Below are 8,703 nucleotides of genomic sequence, written 5' to 3'. Positions count from 1 at the left end.
GGTGGGGGTGGTTATGTTTAAATGAAGTTGCTTTTACAACACCAAAGACTTAATCATCCATTTCCTACATAAAAGGTAGCTACTTTTTTGCATGGACCTCAAGCATATTGTAGTATAGAGGTGGAATTTAAGGAAAGGTATTAAGCAGGCTGTGTTGTAGCTTATGAACAAGTAATATATTGTATCATTTATCTTGAATATATCATAGATAAGCTGCTATATAATGATTGCCACTTTAGATAGCTATGAAATTAGGTGATTAACTGGTTGTTACTTAACCTTCTAATTTTTGTATAAGTCTAATTACATGAAACAGAAGTTGGTGTTTTGATTTTTTACTTTGCTTTTCTGTTTGGAGTGTCATTGTAACTACTGTATTGTAAATGATGGAAAATAATTGCATATGTTAAAAAATATGAAACTTTAGAAAGTAAAAAAAATAAAATAAAATAAAATTTCAAAAAAAAGTTTATCTAGGGCACCTAGGTGACTCAGTCGGTTGGGGGTCAGGCTTTGGCTCAGGTTGTGATCTCCTGGATAGTGGGTTAGAGTCCAACATCAGGCTCTGTGTTCTTGGTGCTGACAGCTGGGCAGAACCTGGAGCCTGCTTCTCCTTCTCTTTTTGCCCCTCCTAAACTTGTGCTCTGTCTCTGTCTCTCAAAAATAAGTAAATGTAAAAAAAAAATCTAAATATCTAAATAGTTGTTAATTTTCCCCAAATGAATTTATTTTTGCTGTGTTTAATATTTAGGTAGTATTTTATAACTTGTTTTCATATAATTTAAAATTGTACTCCATTACTTTTTTTCATGTATATTTTCCTTATATTCTGTTAAAACAGCATTAACATAGATCAATCAGACTTGGTTATAAATAGATTTGCATATGAATCAGTTAATGGGGAGCAGCAGAGGAATATAGTTAGAATTTCAAGGGGGCAAAGGTAAACACTTTATTTATATCGTTTCTTTACATATGCATATTTTCTTATCTCCACCATAGAAGTTTTCAGGTGACTTATTTATAATTACAAAGATCTGTTGTTGTACTGTGGTCCCAAAAAATCCCAAGGGGAGGAAAGCAGATATGGAGACTATGATTTGTCAATTTAGATGTTTTGGCAGAATTGAATTCAGTTCAGATGTGCAGATGAAGTCGTGTCCTAATTGATTGTCTGTGTATTTCCAGCTGTCTGATAATCTCTCAGTCAGATATAATGATAAGCAGCCCTGCCCCACCTCATTTCCTCAGTAGCCCTCTTGGGAATTATTTTAGCAATTTTGTTGTACCCAGATTTTAATAGCATCCTTACAATTTGAAGTTCCAGAGTTATAAGTGCAGTACAAAGGATATCTGTAATTTTTAAAAGAACAAACCTTGAAAGACTCTTATTCAAGAAATTTATAAATTCTGAATATTTTATCATTTAAAATACATAATATTATATGTTTTTATATACATAGAATTCATAATTTAAAAATACAGTTTCTTTGTTACTTTAGAAATGGGGGCAGAAATAGCAAAACCTGTTTATTTCCTCAAAGGTCTGTCTTCCCAAAGTAAGTAGAATATAGAGGGGCGATAAACCTGTAAGTATTAGAGCTAAATCATTTTTTGAATTTTTTATTTTGTTTTTTAAATCTAGATCATTCTGGAGGTAAATAGGTTACTAGAATAAATAACTGCAAAATATCAATAATTCTTGGATATCTTCCCTGACAAAGAAGTATAAAAACAGGAAGTTGATTTTTTTTAAGTCCAATAATAGACAGTTACTGAGAAAAGCCAAGTCATTTAGTCCTGTAAGCTGAGAAATCAATTTAAAGACATTTTCATGCATGAGGCAAAGCAATTCTAACTTTTAAAAAGTAAAATATAGATGGAATATTTTCCCATTATTGGCTATAAACAGATTGTCCTATTTATATAGATCTTTAATTTACTGGCATCCCTGTGAGTTTCACTTAACTTACAACTTAATGACGCATTTCAGTATTTCCAATGTATGAAAACAATACTAGAAAATGTAACTCACTGAACCCTTTATTCTGAAAATAATTTATTGTTAAACAGCTGGTTCTAAGGGAGACAGAGACACAGGGACATACACAGGGTGGAGAGAGGAAGATTGCATAGGCTGGTTATGGATTCTTGCATTGGGATCTCAGGGAGCATTAACCATCCCCTAAATATTCTGAACTGTTGAAAATGTGGTTCCTTTTTATCATTTCTAAGGTGAGCATAGCCAGATGATCCAGCCTTATCAACCAGGGAGGGAAAATGAATTCACATTTCTTGTAAAACCCAACTGTCCTGTCCTTGAGGTCTTGCTCTTCCTTTATTCAGGGGCTTAGTCTCCACTAAGGGGTTGCTCTCCACATTCTATCAAGATTCAGAACTTAAGAAATAGTGAGAAGCAAAAACCACTACCTAGAAGTACCCTGTCATACACTTAGCCAAATGCGAACATAGCATCTACATGAGTGTACCATTATTTTAAAATTGTGTTATTTCTGTATTAAGTATGCATTTTACTGTGTTTTTTATGTCTTATTAAAGTAGTTGGAGGGGATTTTCTGTTACTCTCCTCCTTCTTTCCTCTTGTATCCTTCCTTGCTGGATTCGGTTTTCATTTTGCTGATCTTGTGACGAAAGCTCACAAAAACCCACATGTTCTAAATGATCACTTTTGGGCACCTGGTTGGTTCAGTTGGTCAAGTGTCCAACTTCAGCCCAGGTCATGATCTTAGCTTATTGTTGTTGGTTTTGAGCCCTGTGTTGGGCTTTGTATTAACAGCTCAGAACCTGAGCTTTCTTCAGATTCTGTGTCTCCCTTTCTCTCTGCCTCTCTCCCACTTGTAGGCATTCTTTCTCTCAAAAAAAAAAAGTGAAATGAGAAATAATATAAACATTAAATCATCACTTTCTTCCCAATGGGGTAGTTATAAAATGACAGTCTTTTTTCACTGCAAGTATCAATAACTTCTTTTGGTATGATTTTGGTGGAATAGATTACCTTGTGATAAAATTAAAAAGTTTTCCAAATAGCCTCTGTTTTTCCTATCCAGAGTTCATTGATCTCAGGGCTATGTGAGAGTCAACTGCTCAGACACCTTTGTTTTCTCTCCTTTCTCTAAGCCTTGGCAAGTATGGGATTTCTCTCCAGCACCTCACTTGCGAAGAGGGCTGGGCAGGGGCATTCTGCTCTTCACCAAATCAAAGCTGTTTGTTGGTCATAGTCATTTAACTATTTAATTTTTCTGTTCATTCATTCATCCATCATTCCAGTTACTGTGAGTGGAACAAACAAGAAATCCTATGCTCTTAAGGGGTTGACATTCTTGGAAGTAAGAGAGAAAAACTAATCAATAAATTTCATAATGTTTTTATGTACAGATATTCATGTATATAATTATTAGAGCTCTAAGGCATATAAACAGAATAAAGCAAATAGACTCCTAGGGTGCTATTTTGTATGAAATTTAAGAATATCAATACTTCATTTAAAAGTATGTAATTGAATGGAGACTTCAATGTGTATTAAAGTACATGGAAATGACAGAATAATCCCACTGATATGCAAATGACAGGACTAAGCTTCGGTTCTCAGAGCAGTGGAATCATATTTATTTTAAATTCCTGTTATACCAAGAAACTGTTACTTGCAAGACATCTCAAATAATTTGTCTAATGGCTTCAGTGGATCTTTTTGTCTTCCCTCAGTCTCATGAAGTTCACTTCTGTCTGTAGATGGTCTGACACAGGGAACTTTAAGTCTTGGCCCATCTAGGATTAGATACCATGGAGAGAATCCATTCCTTGGAAATTCTGGTCTTGCAGGACCACATATTTCTAAGAATGATTTGGTAGAAGTCGTAAATATGCACACACACATATGCCCATTTTAGTCTTCAGCCCATCATGGCTCTGGATAGTTTTTGTTTTCACTCTACTTTTTGTTTTAAGTGAAATTGTAATAAGCCAGTGGCACATTATTGCTTTCTGCTTCATTCCTCCAAATGCTATTACAAGGTAGAATACAAATTAGTGTGCCTATATGATTTAAGGTATCTCTTTACAGTTTGTGTTAGTAGACTTTTTCTCTTCTTTTCATTTTTTCCTTCTTTCCTTTTTCCTTCCTCTCCCCTCCCCTCCCCTTCCCTCCTCTTCCCTTCCCTGGGTTGATATTTGCCTTCTTACAGCAGGCATTGTACACATCTACCACCTAAACTGGCTAATGTTCCAACATAGGGAATCTAATAGCTACAAAAATACTACTCATTGGAAAAACAGTTTTTAGGGCATTCTTTTTCACTGCTTTCTTGTTATGCTTAGACAACAGACCTCAAAGTTCAAGCTTCGATGATGGTAAGAGAACTGATTTGGGTATACACTCACACCGTCTCTGAGCCCGCCAGATAATAAACCTCAGTGTCATCTCATTTTATTCCAAATCATGTGTAACTAGATATTCGGTTTTTCGTTCTTTTTTCTAGTTATGAATAAAGTAAGTTATCTCTAGGTAATAGATTAAGCTGAAACATAAATGAACTTTCTACCAATGAGGGCCACTTCTTACATATTTTGCACTTCTATAAAATCATTCTGCTTAAAACAAAACCACACTGACAATTTACTCATCTTGTGTGTCTTTTTAGAATCTACCAGTATGAAAAACTGGCAATCAATTTTATTGATTGATTGCTGAGGAAAGTCATGGCTAGGAAAACTAATTTTAAAGCTATACATTTCTTATTAGATATAACATTTATTTTAAAATAATTTTCTTTCTACATTGAGAATCCCCATGGCATAATGAGATTTGATAACACATAAAAATTCTAGAATCCATTTTATACCTGAGTCTTCCTCTTTACCTGAAGGTAATTTCTTCACAGTCATATATCTGCTGGGATATATAAATATCCTGATGAACCTTTCTTAGATAGCCATATTTTCTTAAGATACCTCCTGTCATCCAAATATAAAATTTGATTGGATACATTATTCATCCATTTTATACTGTCTAGAAAAAACCCTCCACATCTAACTAAATTAGATTTTAGGGTACTTACACTAAAATATAAGACTATATACATTTAGAACATTCATCCCATAAAAGGATCCAGTAGAAATATTTTCAAAAATTCATTTTCTTTAGAATAGCAAAGCAGTGTGTATCCTAGAAATTCTGAAATTGGTTTTGCTTCTATTTGAAAGTAACATTGTGAAATGCATTTATGTATTTTATTCCAAAGCTTTTCATCAAATGAAGCTTAAGTAGTTTTAAAACGCTGCAATGTAGTTTTAGAATATAAGCCAGAATAAATTCAGGAGGGTAGCTGGGAGCTCCAGTCTTCCCCAAGGTGAATATTTGATAAGTTTGGGTCCAGATAAAAAAGAAATAAAAACAAAACAAAACAAACAAAAACAAGACAATAGAAACAAACAAACAAAAGCCCCATTTCCTCTGTGGCATTAAACTCCAAATTGAGGAGTCAAAATATGAAGCTGGTTTTCTGTGTGTTCCCTTGCCTCTCATTGAGTTAGATTACAAAACAAATCAAATCGGCCCGAACTACATTTATCCTGAGGACAGCAGTGCTCCAGATCTCACACTCCAGTGAAACCTGTACATTGTTCATGGCTATGGTGACAGTTCAGGTCCATGGTCATCCTATGGCATCCTAATAGTCAAGACTGCAACAAGAGGTATTGGGGTTGCTTTATTTTTTATAACCTAGATGATCATACTGCTCTTTTATTATTTTTTAAATGCGTATTAATTTTTGAGGGACAGAGAAAGACAGCACTAGCAGGGGAGGGTCAGAGAGAGAGGGAGACACAGAATCTGAAGACAGGCTCCAGGCTCTGAGCTAGTTGTCAGCACAGAGCCCGATGCGGGGCTCAAACCCAGCAAGTGTGAGATCATGACCTGAGCTGAAGTCGGATGCTTAATCCACTGAGCCACCCAGGCGCTCCATATCGCTGTTTTAAACAGGATTTTTTTTGAGGACTTCCTTTACATTAAAACAGAAACTTACTAAACACATTTCATATCATTTTTATAAAAGAAAACATTATTAAAGTAAAAGTTTTTATTATAGGTAATACATCACTAGAAAGAATATGTTTTGTAATACCAGAATGTATATATGGAAGTCTGATCATTTTGGGGACTAGCAGTTATATTTTATTTTATTCACTGCCCTCTTGAGGCGTTAGGAGAGATTTGAGTTCTGCAGTGTTTCCTGTTTGCTTCTATTTAACAAGGAGAGTTTTCTTATCCTTTAGTGACTCATTACAACACTAGTAAGAATGTCACTGTAAGAAAGTAGGTATTTTCTGAGTTGGTGACTATGGGAAAAAGTCAACACTTCAGACGTGGTCCCTATGATATTACTTTTAAAGGTAAAAATGTGAAGCTATAGTAGATGATATGACACCAATTTTAATTATGTTAGCTATGAAGGTAAAAATAGTTGTCTAGTATATCTATTAACAACACTAAGAAAAATGATATTGTTAAAAGTCCGTTTCTTAAATGTATTGCTAAAAAATATGACACCCTTTCTTTAATGATTTTATTTAAAAATTATTTTTCTAATGCCAGAATAAAACTTTGTCTTATATATTTGCCATCAAAATAATGCAGAGCCAGCCCTTCAGCAAGCAAACACTGCTAGACCCACTCACTGTTCTAGACTCTGACCCTATAGTCAGGGAAAAAGAAGCCTCTGAGGACCTTACATGTAGGAAGTACTGGTACTTGCCATTTCGTAGTACTGATGAATTTATTTAACGGCAAACATTTAACTGGGAATATTCTTGTCCATGGGTCCAAACCACCTTTGAGATAACAATTAAAGATAAAACGAGGAGCACCCAGGTGGCTCAGTTGGTTAAGCGTCCGACTCTCGACTTCAGCTCGGGTCCTGATCTCACTGTGTATGGTTTTGAGCCAAGTGCTTCACTGACAGTGTGGCATCTGCTCGGGATTCTCCTCCTCTCCTCTCTCCCTGCCCCTCTTCTCTCTCTCTCTCTCTCTCTCTCTCTCTCTCTCTCTCTCTCACACACACACACACACACACACACACACACACACACAAAGAATAAAACATTTAAAAATAAAATGATACATTATTTTTAAACCTTTGTCTTTTAGACAGATGTGAAAACGTACCACTAACTGATTAGATTCCACATCATCCTGATGATTTGAATTGATCTTTAAAAGTGGAGGTGGAGCATTATCGGTTTCTGTTCTTGGTTCAGAGGTTCCTAGTGACCATGGCTTTTGGGGTGGAAAATAACACCATGACCACAGGTAGCACACAATTAGTCGTGGTGCTTCATATAGTGAATTGACTTTGGTCATTGCATCGTGAATCCAAATTGGGAAGTAAGAGAAAAGTTGAGAGAGAGAGAGAGAGAGAGAGAGAATGTTCTTTTGTTAAACTGTGTGAGGAACTTTATGCTATTTCTATGCCCTAATATGTGTGTAGCTTCCAAATTAAATCATTAATAAAGAAATAAAAGTACATCCTTAAACTATTAACTCAATAGTTGTGTCTCTGAAGTCAAATAGAAAGTGAACAAATACTGTTTCTGACAAACTCTTACCTGACCATACTGTGTGCCTTAAGGCAAAGAGGCAGCAAAGCCACGTCCTTCTGTTCGTTGTCCCAGGGGAGGGCAGGTCTGTATGTGACCTCCCACACCTTGTGACCCCACCAAGGTATTCCTGAAAGGGCCCTGCTGCAGAGCTGCCCAGCCCACATGGCAACCAACCTCCATTCTCATTTTACCCTGGAAGAAAGCCAAAAGTATCAAAGACATTAAAAATCATCACAAACGGCATAGTCTTTCCTTCTTCATTTTCCAGTTTTTCCAAGTGCTCTTTAAAAGTCAGAAAAGATAGTGGAAGTCAATGCTGTATTTTAATTCAACCCTGCCTGTGTATCTTCATCCAAAATATCAGTGGAACCTTTATCACAAAGATAAAATACTCTTGGTGAGAACCTATGGGATTTCTCATTTTGTATTAAGTTTTTAATTTTTATTCTGGTGTAGGTAACATGCAGTGTAATATTAGTTTCAGATGTACTATATACTGACGCAATCCTCCCTACCTCACCTGCTGCTCATCACGACACATGCATTGGTTAATCCCCATCATCCATTTGACTTCCCTCCACTCAGTGTGTTCCCTAAAATAAATAAATAAAATTAACGTTTATTCGTTTTTGAGAGCATGGGCAGAGGAGGAGCAGAAGGAGAGGGAGACACAGAATCCGAAGCAGTCTCCAAAGTTTTGCTGACAGCTCAGAGCCTGATAGGAGGCTCAAACTTACCAACTGTGAAATCATGACCTGAACTGAAGTTGGAGGCTTAACCGACTGAGCCACTCAGGTGCCCCAGTGTGTTCTCTATAGTCAAATGTCTGTTTCTTGGTTTGCTTCTCTTTCTCTCTCTCTCATTATTGTTTGTTTTTTTCTTAAATTCCACAAGTGAGTAAAATCGTATGGTACTTCTCTTTCTTTGACTGACTTATTTCACTTAGCATTACACTCTCTAATTCCATCCAGAAAATACAAACACACTAATTGAAAACATTATTTTCCTTTTGATATAATGCCTTTAAAGTATATCCAGAAAAATGAATTTGTAAATGATAGCACCAACAATAAATCAGCTGAATGT

General features: G+C 35.7%; 1 long non-coding RNA gene across 1 annotated transcript; it reads right to left on the bottom strand.

Moving 5' to 3' along the window:
* Positions 1–3,598: 3,598 nt before the first annotated feature.
* On the bottom strand, positions 3,599–7,771 carry LOC115272123. Its single transcript, XR_003900259.1, has 2 exons — positions 7,624–7,771; positions 3,599–3,852 (listed from the first exon to the last, which is right to left on the bottom strand). It is a non-coding gene; the product is annotated as an uncharacterized LOC115272123 (long non-coding RNA).
* Between the last annotated feature and the right edge of the window lie 932 nt (positions 7,772–8,703).

This window comes from Suricata suricatta, chromosome 2 (genome assembly GCF_006229205.1).
Source record: "Suricata suricatta isolate VVHF042 chromosome 2, meerkat_22Aug2017_6uvM2_HiC, whole genome shotgun sequence".
NCBI classification, from domain to species: Eukaryota; Metazoa; Chordata; class Mammalia; order Carnivora; family Herpestidae; genus Suricata; species Suricata suricatta.
The sequence above is the reverse complement of the archived record's forward strand: the minus strand, read 5'-3'. Positions and strand labels throughout refer to the sequence as shown.